Here is a 17808-nt window from a genome sequence, read left to right on the forward strand (position 1 = left end):
GCTCTTAGCCGTGATTTATTGGTCATATACCACAAACCCTTGAGGTGCCTTATTGTTATTATAAACTGGTTACCAAAGTAATTAGAACAGTAAAAATAAATGTTTTGTAATACCCGTGGTATACGGTCTGATATAGAACGGCTGTCAGCCAATCAGCACTCAGGGCTCGTACCACCCAGTTTATAATTGTAATTATTTTTACTGCTCTAATTACGTTGGTAACCAGTTTATAATAACAATAAGGCACCTCGGGGGATGGTGATAATTGGCCAATATACCACGGCTAAGGGCTGTATCCTAGCACGCTGTGTTGTTCATAAGAACAGCCCTTAGCCGTGGTCTATTGGCCATATTGCTTAATTATACACTGGGTGGTTTGAGCTCTGAATGCTGATGGGCTGACAGCCGTAGTATATCAGACCGTATATCATGGCCAATATGATGGCCAACAGAGGCAAATGCGTAATTCTTCACATTTAGCCTAATGTCAGTTTCGTTGAGGACTTTTACGCATAAAAATAACCACTCGAAGGAGTTCAATAACTTCCATTTCCCAGCAGCACCCGAGACACAAACTGAGCATAACTCACTGCTTGATAACATGTTATTCAAGTGGTCAACATTACAATGCAGTTTAAACCACCTCCAAGCGAATGTATGTAATGCGCTGTACTGCGCCCAACGTCGTTTTCCAGTGCTTTGTCTCCATTATTTCTTGATGTGCATCAGTTCTAGCATATTAATATGTTTTAAGGAAAATGGGTTCTAAAATAGGGGTCTCCATTATGACAATCTGAACAACCTACCTACAACTGGTAAACAGTTGTCACAACATGCACGTATGATGCTCTCTCTCTCTATTCAATTCAAGGGGCTTTATTGGCATGGGAACTATGTGATAACATTGCCTAAGCAAGTGAGGTAGACAACATCTCTCTCTCTCTCAATTCAATTCAATTCAAGGGGCTTTATTGGCATGGGAACTATGTGATAACATTGCCTAAGCAAGTGAGGTAGACAACATCTCTCTCTCTCTCAATTCAATTCAATTCAAGGGGCTTTATTGGCATGGGAAACATGTGTTAACATTGCCGAAGCAAGTGAGGTAGATAATATACATCACTCTCAATTCAATTCAATTCAATTCAAGGGCTTTATTGGCATGGGAAACATGTGTTAACATTGCCGAAGCAAGTGAGGTAGATTTGTATTTTTATTTTACCTTTATTTTACTAGGCAAGTCAGTTAAGAACAAATTCTTATTTTCAATGACGGCCTAGGAACAGTGGGTTAACTGCCTGTTCAGGGGCAGAACGACAGATTTGTACCTTGTCAGCTCGGGGATTTGAACTTGCAACCTTTCGGTTACTAGTCCAACGCTCTAACCACTAGGCTAATATACATCACTCTCTCTCTCTCTCTCTCTCTATTCAATTCAAGGGGCTTTATTGGCATGGGAAACGTGTTAACATTGCCGAAACAAGTGAGGTAGATAATATACACAAGTGAAATAAACAATAAAAATTAACAGTAAACATTACACATACAGAAGTTTCAAAAGAATAACGACATTTCAAATGTCATATTATGTGTATATATACAGTGTTGTAACGATGTACAAATGGTTAAAGTACAAAGGGGAAAATAAATAAGCATAAATATGGGTTGTATTTATTCTTCACTGGTTAACATTTTCTTGTGGCAACAGGTCACAAGAAAACCTCTCTCTCTCTCTCTCTCTCTCTCTCTCTCTGTGTCTCTTTCTTTCTCTCTCTCTCTCTCTCTCTCTCTCTCTCTCTCTCTCTCTCTCTCTCTCTCTCTCTCTCTCTCTCTCACGTGACTCAGTCAATAGCTGTACTGCTCTCTCAACACAGAACACACACACACTCCTCCGGCCCTCCCCACCACTCACTCAGCAACAGCCTGCCTCAATTGCCTGACAGTCAGCAGCAGGTCACAGTGAAATATATATATATATATTTTTTAAGAGAAATCCCATGGCGACCACATTGCAACTTACAAATAGCCCAAAAACCCACGAAAAATACTTTTTCACCCGCGACATCGTTTTTCAAAGTAGCCTAATTTTGCAGGAAAACTGCAGACATGGCAACACTGCTAACAAAGAGGAAGAATTTATCCGGTGTTTCTGATGAATTAACAATGCCATGCTAGTGGGTGGTAACATGCAAACAAAACCCAGCCCTGAAAAGAAATGGACACTGAAAAGTATTATCATATCATAGAGGAAACATTGGCAAAGAACATATCATTAGGGACCACTTCGGATTTCCCATTTCAACAACAATTATATCAACCTTTAACTAAAACTGTTTTTTTTCTTAAATCGTTGTGCAACATCATGGGGTAAGGTCTTTAACCTGAAAAATTGCATTTCCGCTCTTGTGGGTGTAACAATAGACAAAGAAAAGAGCGAAACAATAATTAAGCAATATATATAATTATTTTACCTTTATTTAACTAGGGAAGTCAGTTAAGAACAAATTCTTATTTTCAATGACGGCCTAGGAACAGTGGGTTAACTGCCTGTTCAATATGGACCGAGGAGGTGTGGTATATGGCCAATATACCACAGCTAAGGGCTGTTCTTGTGCACACGCAACAGGAGTGCCTGGATACAGCCCTTAGCCTTGGTATATTGGCCGTATACCACAAACCCTCGAGGTGCCTTATTGTTATTATAAACTGGTTACCAACGTAATTAGAGCAGTAAAAATAAATGTTTTGTTATACCTGTGGTATACGGTCTGATATAACATGGTTGTCAGCCAATCAGCATTCAGGGCTCGAACCACCCAGTTTATACTTATTATTATATTATGGCAAAATGGGTAGAATAGCAGGAAATTAGCTGTATTAAATGTGTTATAAAACTGCTAAATGTTCTCTCTGCCCCAGGGCTAAATGAATTGCACGAGCACCTTCATATTTAAAAATAATAATAATAAACAAAATATATATAAATATATATAGAGAGATATATTCAGTAAGTCATTACAGTAATAAATAGCCTTCGAGCCCGGGGTCGTTACATTATTCAACCCGTGGGTGCGTTCCCTGCGTGGCTCCATAGAGGGCGCTGTGTCCTCTGAGTGGTTTCTGGCCCACGGCTGCTGTCGGAGCAAATTGGCGCCATTTTGAAGATAGGAGGGGGGAAGAGAGCTGCAAGAGACAGAGAGAGAGAGGATACAATTCATTGCAATTCATTAAAAAAACAAGGTAGGAACGATCACAAGCAAACGTTATTCGTGTGGAATTCGGAGTTCATTTCGTGGTCGTAGAATTTTGTTTGTTTTTGTTTGGAGGTACATTTGTCTGGATCTGTCCAGTTAAAAGTGGGACAAATCCGACGGAGCTGTCCGTGTTCCCTGCCCGTATCGGGGCTAGCTAGCGGTGTCCGCCTTGCCGCTGTTCTTACACTGGGGGGTAGAGAATGGGGGGGCAAGTTTAGCTACCAGTATTTATAATTTTTTATTGTAAATGTATCACTAGCAACGGGGTTGTAGATGGCTATGAAATGAATATATGTGCACGGTTGATTTAATGTTCTCCACAAAATACAATTGATAGTAGCAAATGTAGGATTTGCGTGTTATTCAATACTATTTTGTATGGCTAGTTTACTAGCTACAGTACACTAACATGCAATTCAGTCAACTAGTGGCCTTGGCGTACAACTGTGCCATAACAATACGCACAAGCCAGCCGTTCACCCGTATGAATGCGACTGCATGTAGCTAGCTAATGTAGCTAGTTAGCCAGAATGGCTAACTACATATAGCATACCTCGTGTCCATGTTGAAAATATTAGCTACTGCTCAGGCTGCTCTTTTTGTGTGTGTGTGTGAATTAGCTACCGTTAACTAGTTAGCGTAGGATATTTTCAATTTTGTACGGTGGCTGAAGTTGGATAAGGGAAGTGAATTGTGTACTGTAACGCTAGCCTGGGTTTGCTAGCTAGCGAGCTAAAGGAAAAAGTCGAATGGCATGATTTGATTCGGAACCGATAATTCAGACTTTCTCCTCCGTGTTGGTTAGCTAGTAAGATGTGTCAATGAGGTAAGTCTTTGCCAAATGGCCAATGTTTCCAACCATCCTTTTATGAATATAAAATATTGTCATATTTAGTTGTTGTTGTCCCCCCCCTCCCCCCTACATACATCTTGCATTGCTTTGTCAACAACACAGTTCTCTCTGTCTGTTAACTTCGTGCTGTATTGATTGAACTAACGCACATGATTGCACAACCATTACGTTTCTCCCACATGCTTGTCTAAAAAAACATTTGAAAAATGTGCAAATGGATGAATTGGCTTTTGACTCAAGGTCTCTAGTTATCTTAGAAGGTCCATTGCAAGCCGTTTTTTTTTATCTCGATATCCAATCATTTCTGGGTAACAATTAGGTATCTAACTGTGATTGTTTTCGATCCAAATGAAATAAAAAAAATGGCTTCTTAGCAAAGAGCAATTTCTCAAGTAAGAATTTATCTAGGACTGTCTGGGAGTGGTCTGGGTGGAGAGGGGAAACTGAAAACTCGCTGTTATTGGCAGAGAGGTTTGGAACTGTTTCTTATTGGTGTATTAAAGATGCATTGTGAAGAGAAAAAAAATCATTTCAGACCGTAGTTTTGAAGGTGGTTCTGGCAAGCCTAATGTGGTCCTCGCTTTTTGTGTACTACATCAACCATTTTCGTATGTTTTTTTGTGTACTACATCATCCATTTTTGTATACGTTTTTGTGTGTGTACTACATCATCCATTTTTGTGTACTACATCATCCGTTTTCGTATGTTTTTTTTGTGTACTACATCATCCATTTTTGTATACGTTTTTGTGTGTGTACTACATCATCCATTTTCATATATATGTTTTTTGCAACTCGTTTTTTGCTATTTGTATTATATGGTATGAATCCAATTCGTTCTCTCTCTCTTATTTATATATATATATATATATTACAAAATTATTGTGCTTAAGATCCTGGAGTGAATCTCACTAATTTGCCCAGACCAGAACAAGTTTAAAAATCAAGGCTGTCTTTTCAAACAGCTCTTTATACGAAAAAAAAAGTCCATTATCATTTTCACAATTGTACAATATTATTGTTACCTCAGTGTGTTATATTTATATATATAACACAGGAAAATCTCATTTTGACAGCATTGGACCTGTTGATAGCTAGGTGAAGGTGTGCATATCTTATTAACATCACTACTCTGGACGGCTCTGACTTAGAATACGTGGACAACTACAAATACTTAGGTGTCTGGTTAGACTGTAAACTCTCCTTCCAGACCCATATCAAACATCTCCAATCCAAAGTTAAATCTAGAATTGGCTTCCTATTTCGCAACAAAGCATCCTTCACTCATGCCGCCCTTGTAAAACTGACCATCCTACCAATGCGATGTCATTTACAAAATAGCCTCCAATACCCTACTCAACAAATTGGATGCAGTCTATCACAGTGCAATCCGTTTTGTCACCAAAGCCCCATATACTACCCACCATTGCGACCTGTACGCTCTCGTTGGCTGGCCCTCGCTTCATACTCGCCAAACCCACTGGCTCCATGTCATCTACAAGACCCTGCTAGGTAAAGTCCCCCCTTATCTCAGCTCGCTGGTCACCATAGCATCTCCCACCTGTAGCACCCGCTCCAGCAGGTATATCTCTCTAGTCACCCCCAAAACCAATTCTTTCTTTGGCCGCCTCTCCTTCCAGTTCTCTGCTGCCAATGACTGGAACGAACTACAAATCCCTGAAACTGGAAACACTTATCTCCCTCACTAGCTTTAAGCACCAACTGTCAGAGCATCTTACAGATTACTGCACCTGTACATAGCCCACCTATAATTTAGCCCAAACAACTACCTCTTTCCCAACTGTATTTAATTAATTAATTAATTTTTTTTGCACATTCTTCCATTGCAAAACTACCATTCCAGTGTTTTACTTGCTATATTGTATTTACTTTGCCACCATGGCCTTTTTTGCCTTTACCTCCCTTCTCACCTCATTTGCTCACATTGTATATAGACTTGTTTATACTGTATTATTGACTGTATGTTTGTCTTACTCCATGTGTAACTCTGTGTCGTTGTATCTGTCGAACTGCTTTGCTTTATCTTGGCCAGGTCGCAATTGTAAATGAGAACTTGTTCTCAACTAGCCTACCTGGTTAAATAAAGGTGAATTAATTTTATTTTTTATTTTTAAATATTGCCTAGTCAGACCATTACTCTGTTCCTGTTTGGCGTACAGAAGATTTGACCAAGCTTAACTTGTCGACACTTCCTCAGATTGTTCTAATAGTCACCTGTACAGGGTTGCAGGTGTGATTACAGTGAACATCTTAGGCCCTGAGCTCCAACATGCAGGATGAAGTGAAATAAAATAATGAAAATGGTTATAAAACAAACGATATAAACAGCACTATATAAATAACAACGTTGGCATTGATTAATAAGTAAGTGTCCATTGGGGTGGGGGCAGAGTAAAACAACTTGAGGGGTGGGGGGAATGACCATGGGGGGAGCAGCAGCATGACTTACATGACTGTTGAGGGGGTGGGGGGATGACCATATGGGGGGAGCATCAGCATGACTGTTGAGGGGGGGGGAGCAGCAGCATGACTGTTGATGGGGGGGGGTGACCATATGGGGGGAGCATCAGCATGACTGTTGAGGGGTTGGGGGGATGACCATATGGGGGGAGCATCAGCATGACTGTTGAGGGGTTGGGGGAGAATGACCATGGGGGAGCAGCAGCATGACTGTTGACCATGGGGGGATGACCATATGGGGGAGCATCAGCATGACTGTTGGGGGATGACCATATGGGGGAGCATCAGCATGACTGTTGAGGGGTGGGGGAGAATGACCATGGGGAGCAGCAGCATGACTGTTGGGGGGATGACCATGGGGGGAGCATCAGCATGACTGTTGAGGGGGTGGGGGGATGACCATGGGGGAGCAGCAGCATGACTGTTGAGGGGGGGTGACCATGGGGGGGAGCAGCAGCATGACTGTTGAGGGGGGTGGGTGACCGTTGAGTGAAAACATGTAATATGTTTTTTATATAAATAGCACTACATGCATATAATAACACTTGTTTGTTCATCACTGCCACAGTTGCTGCAGTTGCTGTTTTTGTTTATATATATATTTGTTTTTCACTCAATGGTAATTTCTCCCACCCCCTCATTCTTTACTCTGCCTCCACCCCAATATATACACTACTGTTTAAAAGTTTAGAAATATCCTTGTTTTTAAAAGAAAAACACCTTTTTTGTCCATTAAAATAACATAAGGTTGATCACAAATACAGTGGAGACATTGTTAATGTTGTACATGACTATTGTAGCTGGAAACGGCTGATTTTTAATGGAATATCTACATAGGCGTGCAGAGGCCCATTATCAGCAAACATCACTCCTGTGTTCCAATGGCGCATTGTGTTAGCTAATCCAAGTTTATGATTTTCAAAGGCTAATGGATCATTAGAAAACCCTTTTGCAATTATGTTAGCACAGCCGAAAACTCTTGTGCTGATTTAAAGAAGCAATAAAACTGGCCTTCTTTAGACTAGTTGAGTATCTGGAGCATCAGCATTTGTGGGTTTGATTACAGGCTCAAAATGGTCAGAAACAAATAACTTTCTTCTGAAAATTGTCAGTTTATTCTTGTTCTGAGAAAGGAAGGCAATTTGAAGCTGTTAAGGAGCTTTTTGGACCTAAACTTGCCGCTCCGGGTGGGGGGGGGCTTCCTCTGACACTGCCAGTCTTTACATTTTTGCCAAGATGCTCCTGTACTGCCAGCGTTAGAGTGATTTTTGAAGTGGGGAGAACAGGGCAAGGCTTGGGTGGCTCGGGTCCATGATAATCTTCTTGTCCGTCCAAGTGTTGGTGTTGTAGGTGTCCTGTAGGGGCAGGCAGTGTGCACCAGTTATGTATTAGAATCCCAATGGTCACAGCTAGTCTTACTGGGGTCCGACAACATAGCGAAAAATACATTACAGACAAATCCTTTACAATTTTACATACCTTTAAAAAACATTAACATGTAGTGTGTGTGCCTCTATCTGTTACACGTACATGACAAGTAGGTCACAGAGAGGCGTTGTTCCGCGAGGTTTTGCTTTGTTTTTTGAAACCAGGTTTGCTGTTAAATTGCGATTATATAAGATGGAAGGGAGTTCCATATATGGCTCTGTATAATGCTGTATGTTTCTTGAATTTGTTCTTGACCTGGGGGCTGTGAAAAGACCCCTGGTGGGGTAAGTGTGTGGGGACTGAAAAGACCCCTGGTGGGGTAAGTGTGTGTGTGTCAGTTAGGGCTGGGCGGTTTAACGGGGGGGACAATATACATTTATATCTTAATTTATGTACCGGTTTGGATCTATACCAGTATTTTATTGTTTTCTATGTTAAATTTATTAATTTACAAATTAGTGTCATTCCGGCAGTGGCAACGAATGAGAATGATCTCATTTTGGAATGAAAGGCGCCCCTACCAACCAGGTGGGGAAAAACGATGCGTACTGCGTGAGGAAACAAACACACTTTGGAAACAAACACACTTTGGAAACAAACACAGAGAAATCAGTTAGTGGTGGAAAAATGCGATGGAGGATGTAATGTATGTATAATAATGTAAAGCAAGTAATGGAGTTTTCAAAAAAAATGCTCAGCCAATTCCTGCAGCAGGTGAGGAATTAGTGGATTAAAAAGGTGCACTGTCGGTAGTGTGGACATGGTTTGGTTTTAAGACAACAGACACAGAACAAACAAAAAAACGTTATTTGTAAGCAGACAGTGGCTGTAAAAGGGGGAAACATGAGTAACCTCCTATAGCCACCTAAAAAGCTGCCATGTGATTGAATATGGTGAATGTACGAAGAAGCGCAAAACTCCAACATCCACCCCCAGTGCCAGGCCTAAAACGACATCAAGTTTGAACTAAAATACTGGTTGTTAGGTTCTGGCCTTTCTTAGGAGTTTTTCCATAGCCACCGTGCTTCTACACCTGCATTGCTTGCTGTTTGGGATTTTAGGCTGGGTTTCTGTACAGCACTTTGTGACATCAGCTGATGTAAGAAGGGCTTTATAAATACATTTGATTGATTGGTTGCGTCATTTGAAAGTGGATCCCATACGACAAGAAAAGCAAAAGATGGCAGGACATTACGGATTCAAAAACGTTGGATCCCCGGTATGTACTGGCTAGCCGAAAATACTTTAGCGGGACAGTCTTACCAAATAAGTACACTGAATGCCATGAAAGAGTGAAGAGGGAGATTGAAAACATGATACACGTTGCCAGCACAACGGACCTATGGTCAAGCCCAGGTCAAGCCCAACATCCGAGCCTTACATTAGGCTAACTGTGCATTTTATAACCGATGCCTGGGAGCTGAAGAGAAGATATTTGCAAACAGCCTGGGAGCTGAAGAGCCTGGGAGCTGAAGAGCCTGGGAGCTGAAGAGCCTGGGAGCTGAAGAGAAGATGTTTGCAAACAGCCTGGGAGCTGAAGTGCCTGGGAGCTGAAGTGCCTGGGAGCTGAAGTGCCTGGGAGCTGAAGTGCCTGGGAGCTGAAGAGAAGATGTTTGCAAACAGCCTGGGAGCTGAAGAGAAGATGTTTGCAAACAGCCTGGGAGCTGAAGTGCCTGGGAGCTGAAGTGCCTGGGAGCTGAAGTGCCTGGGAGCTGAAGTGCCTGGGAGCTGAAGAGCCTGGGAGCTGAAGAGCACAGCTTTTTTCCCCCGGAGGACCATACAGACCCTAGAATTATGGGGACTGAAAGAAGAACAACTTGTTGTCAGTTTGTAAAACACACACGAATCTAACATGGTAAGAGTCATGGAGCTGGACAGCTGGACAAGACTGCAGTGTTCTGGTCACCGTCTTCATCGGTAAGTTTGAATAGTCGCCAAAATATTTTTTGGGGCAAATATCAGCTACTGTTATAAGCTATCAGGATGTTAGTCATTGATAGCCTAGCATTGCTGGCCAATTGTTTGGATTCAAAACTATATTTATTTTACTGTATATAATGTATGTAGATCAATCCATTTAAATCACAGTTACTGTAATGAAACTTTATACCCAATAATGGAAACGGTTAAATCAAATTTCATGTCAAATTTGTGTGTTTATTTATTATCTAGTTGTTTACTTTTTGGTTCTCGTTTCTATTCTGTCATTTAAATATAAGGAGAAAAAAAAAACTTGAGTTAATATTGTCAATTGTTTTATTTGGTATTTTTACAGAGAGAAGTGTTAAAGATCCCAGGATTGACCAGTTGTTGTGTGCAAGAGAGTAGTCAGCGCCTTTTCTATGGCCTATGAAAACTGCACACGCTGATGAACTTGACTTGCCTGACCACTCACTTGTCATTGAAACTCCATCTTCTGACGTGAGCCTGTAACTAAGGCTGTAACTCAGGTCCTGGCTGCAGACAAGAAAATCAGGCACCTTGTGACTACATGGCAGGACAAGTCCTTGAGTCAATCAACAAAGCCCAGGTTCCCCTGCAGGAGTTCACTGAAGCCTTGTCCGGAGAAGATTGTGTAAGTGACTCCTACATGAAAACCCACTGAACTCCAGCTGTTCAACGTTACTGTTTTGACTCTGGAAGATGACTCACCCCTAACAAAGGACAACAAGAGAGGACCATCCTCTACCCCGATCCTACCACAGATGACCTGTTGGACGTAGCGTCCTTCCCACACCCACGCTTTAAAACCACATGCATCAAGAGCAACAGGGTGGACTACATAAAGACAAAGAGTAGCTGAGCTTCATTAGACTGCTGACAGAGCAGCTGCCATCCATCGCAGATACAGATGAATCACAGGAGCAGAAGCACCAGACCCAGTGGAACCAAAGAAGATTGAGAAGACGCTTGGAAGCTAAAATTAAAATATATATATATTTTTAAAGGACAAACACCAGCAGATTCCCTGTCTGACAAAGGTGTAATTTGAAGCTGAGCTGAATAGCTACCTGCAGACAGTTGATGTTGACAGGTGAGGCAGTTCCCCTGGAGTGGTGGATGGACCTTGAAGAGCACCTTCCTAAGGTGAGCAAACTGGCCAACAAACACCTGTGCATTCCTGCCACTAGTTCACCTTCCGAAAGGGTCTTCAGGCACTAGTGGCAATGTAGTGACATGCCACAGAGCTGCACTTAAGCCAGATTAAAAAATATATATATATTTCACCTTTATTTAACCAGGTAGGCTAGTTGAGAACAAGTTCTCATTTGCAACTGCGACCTGGCCAAGATAAAGCATAGCAGTGTGAGCAGACAACAACACAGAGTTACACATGGAGTAAACAATAAACAAGTCAATAACACAGTAGATAGGCTTGTTTTCCTTTCCCATGACCTGTGGAACCAATATGATTGTTGGTTCTATACCAGGAGTTAATAACCTGGTTAAATGAAAGTGTGACATTTTTGTAATTCATAAGCCCTATTTGAAGCTGTTATCTTTCACTTGAATATTTACATAATTTAGTTGTAATTCTTGGAAGTTATTCTGTTTGGTAGCATTCAACAGCCTTCGCAATTTGCGCATCATGTGAAATAGTTATTTGTAATGTTATTTATTTTTCGGGGTGGTACCATAACATGCCACCGTGAAGTACTGAAGCCATGGACCGTAGACGGGCTTGTTTTCCTTCACCATAACTGTCTCACTGTGAATATATTCAGTTTTCTTTTCTTTTTGCAACATTATTTATTAGTGTTCCTGTGTTTTAGTAAAAGTTTAACCAATAGCACTACTGTTACTTACTGTCCGTGTTGTTTAAATCAGATTGGATTAAGCTAATGAAAACAAACATAGAATTAATTCGTTGCAATCCTTTATATAAGAAATAAAAAACTTTTTTTTTTTTTTTTAAATACTGTAAAAAATGTGAAAAATATAGGGGTATGATATTTAAGCCAGATCGTCCCCAGTCCTAGTGTCAGTGCTGTGTGTAAGTTGATTATGCAAATTATTTGGAATTTCCAACATTGTGTCAATTCTTGTTTTTGTAAGAAACCATCAGTCTTTCCTCAACTCTCAGCCAAGAGAGACTGGCATGCCTAGTATTTATATCAGCCCTCTGATTACCATGAAGAGCAAGGCGTGCTGCTCTGTTCTGGGCCAGCTGCAGCCTAACTAGATCGTTCTTTGTAGCACTTGACCATATGACTGGACAATAATCATGATACAACTAGAGCCTGTGGGACTTGCCTTGTGAAGTGTGGTGTCAAAAAAGCAGAGCGTCTTTATTCATGACAGACGTCTCTCCCCATCTTTACAACCCCCTAGAATCTATATGTTTTGACCATGACAGTTTACAAGACTAAAAGTCATTGTCTCCTCAAATCAAATTTTATTACCGTGAAATGCTTACTTTACAAGCCCTTAACCAAAAGTGCAGTTCAAGAAATAAGAGTTAAGAAAATATTTAGTGAATAAAGTAACACAGTAGAATGACATAACAGTAACTAGGCTTTATACATGGGGCCCTGGTACCCACTAAATGTGCAGGGGTACAGGTTAGTCTGGGTAATATATACATGGGGCCCTGGTACCCACTAAATGTGCAGGGGTACAGGTTAGTCTGGGTAATATATACATGGGGCCCTTGTACCCACTAAATGTGCAGGGGTACATTTAGTTATGTACATGTAGGTAGGGGTACAGTGACTATGGGGGTACAGGTTATTCTGGGTAATATGTACATGTAGGTAGGGGTACAGTGACTATGGGGGTACAGGTTAGTCTGGGTAATATGTACATGTAGGTAGGGGTAAAGTGACTACAGGTTAGTCAGGGTAATATGTACATGTAGGTAGGGGTACAGTGACTATGGGGGTACAGGTTATTCTGGGTAATATGTAGATGTAGGTAGGGGTACAGTGACTATGGGGGTACAGGTTAGTCTGGGTAATATGTACATGTAGGTAGGGGTAAAGTGACTATGGGGGTACAGGTTAGTCTGGGTAATATGTACATGTAGGTAGGGGTAAAGTGACTATGGGGTTACAGGTTAGTCTGGGTAATATGTACATGTAGGTAGGGGTAAAGTGACTACAGGTTAGTCAGGGTAATTTGTACATGTAGGCGGGGGTACAGTGACTAGGGGTACAGGGTAGTCTGGGTAATATGTACATGTAGGTAGGGGTAAAGTGACTACAGGTTAGTCAGGGTAATTTGTACATGTAGGCGGGGGTACAGTGACTATGGGGGTACAGGTTAGTCTGGGTAATATGTACATGTAGGTAGGGGTAAAGTGACTATGGGGGTACAGGTTAGTCTGGGTAATATGTACATGTAGGTAGGGGTAAAGTGACTACAGGTTAGTCAGGGTAATATGTACATGTAGGTAGGGGTACAGTGACTATGGGGGTACAGGTTATTCTGGGTAATATGTAGATGTAGGTAGGGGTACAGTGACTATGGGGGTACAGGTTAGTCTGGGTAATATGTACATGTAGGTAGGGGTAAAGTGACTATAGGGGTACAGGTTAGTCAGGGTAATATGTACATGTAGGTAGGGGTAAAGTGACTACAGGTTAGTCTGGGTAATATGTACATGTAGGTAGGGGTAAAGTGACTATGGGGGTACAGGTTAGTCTGGGTAATATGTACATGTAGGTAGGGGTAAAGTGACTATAGGGGTACAGGTTAGTCTGGGTAATTTGTACATGTAGGTAGGGGTAAAGTGACTATAGGGGTAAAGTGACTATAGGGGTACAGTGACTATAGGGGTACAGGGTAGTCTGGGTAATATGTACATGTAGGTAGGGGTAAAGTGACTATGGGGGTAAAGTGACTATGGTGGTACAGGGTAGTCTGGGTAATATGTACATGTAGGTAGGAGTAAAGTGACTACAGGTTAGTCAGGGTAATTTGTACATGTAGGCGGAGGTACAGTGACTAGGGGTACAGGGTAGTCTGGGTAATATGTACATTTAGGTAGGGGTAAAGTGACTACAGGTTAGTCAGGGTAATTTGTACATGTAGGCGGGGTAAAGTGACTATGGGGGTACAGGTTAGTCTGGGTAATATGTACATGTAGGTAGGGGTAAAGTGACTATGGGGGTACAGGTTAGTCTGGGTAATATGTACATGTAGGTAGGGGTAAAGTGACTATAGGGGTACAGGTTAGTCTGGGTAATTTGTACATGTAGGCGGGGGTAAAGTGACTATGGGGGTACAGGTTAGTCTGGGTAATATGTACATGTAGGTAGGGGTAAAGTGACTATGGGGGTACAGGTTAGTCTGGGTAATATGTACATGTAGGTAGGGGTAAAGTGACTACAGGTTAGTCAGGGTAATTTGTACATGTAGGCGGGGGTACAGTGACTAGGGGTACAGGGTAGTCTGGGTAATATGTACATGTAGGTAGGGGTAAAGTGACTACAGGTTAGTCAGGGTAATTTGTACATGTAGGCGGGGGTACAGTGACTGGGGGTACAGGTTAGTCTGGGTAATATGTACATGTAGGTAGGGGTAAAGTGACTACAGGTTAGTCAGGGTAATATGTACATGTAGGTAGGGGTACAGTGGCTATGGGGGTACAGGTTATTCTGGGTAATATGTAGATGTAGGTATGGGTACAGTGACTATGGGGGTACAGGTTAGTCTGGGTAATTTGTACATGTAGGTAGGGGTAAAGTGACTATAGGGGTACAGGTTAGTCTGGGTAATTTGTACATGTAGGTAGTGGTACAGTGACTATAGGGGTACAGGTTAGTCTGGGTAATTTGTACATGTAGGTAGGGGTAAAGTGACTATAGGGGTACAGTGACTATAGGGGTACAGGGTAGTCTGGGTAATATGTACATGTAGGTAGGGGTAAAGTGACTATGGGGGTACAGGGTAGTCTGGGTAATATGTACATGTAGGTAGGGGTAAAGTGACTACAGGTTAGTCAGGGTAATTTGTACATGTAGGCGGGGGTACAGTGACTAGGGGTACAGGGTAGTCTGGGTAATATGTACATGTAGGTAGGGGTAAAGTGACTACAGGTTAGTCAGGGTAATTTGTACATGTAGGCGGGGGTAAAGTGACTATGGGGGTACAGGTTAGTCTGGGTAATATGTACATGTAGGTAGGGGTAAAGTGACTATGGGGGTACAGGTTAGTCTGGGTAATATGTACATGTAGGTAGGGGTAAAGTGACTATGGGGGTACAGGTTAGTCTGGGTAATATGTACATGTAGGTAGGGGTAAAGTGACTATGGGGGTACAGGTTAGTCTGGGTAATATGTACATGTAGGTAGGGGTAAAGTGACTATGGGGGTAAAGGTTAGTCTGGGTAATATGTACATGTAGGCGGGGGTAAAGTGACTATGGGGGTACAGTGACTATGGGGGTAAAGTGACTATGGGGGTAAAGTGACTATGGGGGTAAAGTGACTATGGGGGTACAGTGACTATGGGGGTACAGTGACTATGGGGGTACAGTGACTATGGGGGTACAGTGACTATGGGGGTAAAGTGACTATGGGGGTAAAGTGACTATGGGGGTAAAGTGACTATGGGGGTAAAGTGACCGCACAGATGATTAAACAGCGAGTAGCTGCAGTGTAAAAACAAAAAGGGGGGGGGGGTCAATGTAATAATCCGGTGGCCATTTGATTAATTGTTCAGCAGTCTTATGGTTTGGGGATAGAAGCTGTTAAGGAGCTTTTTGGATCTGGACTTGGCGCTCCGGTACCGCTTGCCGTGAGGTAGCAGAGGGAACAGTCTATGACTTGGGTGACTGGAGTCTTTGACAATTTGGGCCTTCCTCTGACACAGCCTGTTATAGAGGTCCTGGATGTCAGGAAGCTTGGCCCCAGTGATGTACTGGGTCGTATGCACTACCCTCTGTAGTGCCTTACGGTCAGATACAGAACAGTTGCCATACCAGGCGGTGATGCAACCTGTCAGGATTACTCTCGATGGTGCAGCTGTACAATTTTTGAGGATCTGGGGACCTGTGCCAAATAATTTGTTTCCTGGTGGGGGGAAAGGTGCTGTTGTGCTCTCTTCACGACTGTCTTGATGTGTTTGGACCATGATAGCCACACCATTCATTACCAGATTAACCTGAGGTCTAGAACTAATGGAATGATTTGTACCAAATACAATGCCCTTAGGTTTAGAGACGTTCAGGACCAGTTTATTACTGGCCACCCATTCCAAAACAGACTGCCATTGGCAGGTCATTGGTAACAATAGAAAAGAGTAGACTCCTCTTGTTTTTAACTCCATATATCCTCATATCTTTTCAGCTGCAGAGGTCAGAGGTCGTCATCTCCCCTAATTGGCCGATGGTCTATTCCCATGCTCCTAACGTCTGCGGTAGTTGAACACAAGACAAACGTAATTGCAAAGATGTAGTGCAGGCTTTAGTCAAAATCACTTCGGTTACATGAATATTTCCTAAATGCTATTGTAAACAACCTTTTTGAGTAATCGCCCACAGCTTAGTCTGACACTCAGACATTGTATTGATTACCTAAAAGATCTAGCCTACTGCGAATGAGTGTGGACCTAATTGAACTTGGTCTTAATTCAGGTTTGCTGGCTACTGAGTTGCACGTTTACCCCCGTACCTCCATGATATTACAGTATATTCTTTGTGTCGGACTCATTTTCCCGCTAATTGCCTTATGGATCAAACATTTGCGTGTAGCTTACTGCCTTGTGCACATTGCTACGCTTATTATGTGAAGAAATAGTTTATCAACATTTTAAGCTAAACCTTCTGATCTGTTGCATCCGACACTTTTGAATGTTTATTTTTTATGTATCCTAGGCCTACTGGTTGTATGAATTGATGAAGTTGTCCAATAGAATGATAACTGTTCTATTATGGGGTATAGTAGATTGACATAGGCTAGTGGTCATCGGAATTTGGTAAGGAGGGATCTCACATCGTTGCTTCCTCGACTTGCAGGTTCTGTTAAGATGAGTTACCATGAACCTTCATGTGATTTTTATGTCATTTTAATCTCTGTGGGTGGACGCCATAATCAGGTTACGCACCCAATGCATATGGGTCGGTACATTTATCAAATGTTCAGTAAATTATAATGCTGCCGTTGAAATATCTAGCGCCACATTTTCCTAATGAAAACCTATCTGATATTGTACCACCATGGTCATCTGGCCAGCTAGCTAGCGTAGCAGCTAATATAGTTAGCTAGCTAACACCACAGATGAAAGGGTAAATTATTGTAATCTTTCCTAACAGGTCAACTAGCTATCTGCTTAGCTTATTGCATGCATGTCCGGGCATGTCAACATGTCTTATTATTGGTGAATTATCAGGGTGCCAGGTAGCCTAGTGGTTAGGGCGTTGGACTAGTAACCGGAAGGTTGCAAGATCGAATCCCAGAGCTGACCAGGTACAAATCTGTCGTTCTGCCCCTGAACAAGGCAGTTAACTCACTGTTCCAAGGCTGTCATTGAAAATAAGAATTTGTTCTTAACCTTTCTGGCGCAGGCGTGGCGCTAGCGACCCACCTCGACAACATCCGGTGAATTTGACATTCAAATTATAGAAATATTTAACATTCATGAAAATACAAGTGTAATACATCAAAAAATAAAGCTTAACTTGTTGTTAATCCAGCCGCAGTGTCAGATTTCAAAAGGCTTTATGGCGAAAGCACACCATGCGATTATCTGAGGACAGCGCCCCGCATACAAAAGCATGAAAAACATTTTTCAACCAGCTAGGTGCGCCACAAAAGTCAGAAATAGCGATATAATAAATGCCTTACCTTTG

General features: G+C 42.0%; 1 protein-coding gene across 1 annotated transcript in view; it reads left to right on the forward strand.

Annotated features, from left to right (window-relative positions):
- The first annotated feature begins 3148 nt into the window (after positions 1-3148).
- The window catches only part of pds5b (PDS5 cohesin associated factor B), a 114845-nt gene continuing 100185 nt past the window's right edge, over positions 3149-17808 (forward strand). The window contains exon 1 of the mRNA XM_065004940.1: positions 3149-3240. The gene's annotated coding sequence lies outside the window, so the exon portion shown is untranslated. The remainder of the gene's footprint in view (positions 3241-17808) is intronic.

This window comes from Oncorhynchus nerka, linkage group LG19 (genome assembly GCF_034236695.1).
Source record: "Oncorhynchus nerka isolate Pitt River linkage group LG19, Oner_Uvic_2.0, whole genome shotgun sequence".
Lineage (NCBI taxonomy): Eukaryota > Metazoa > Chordata > Actinopteri > Salmoniformes > Salmonidae > Oncorhynchus > Oncorhynchus nerka.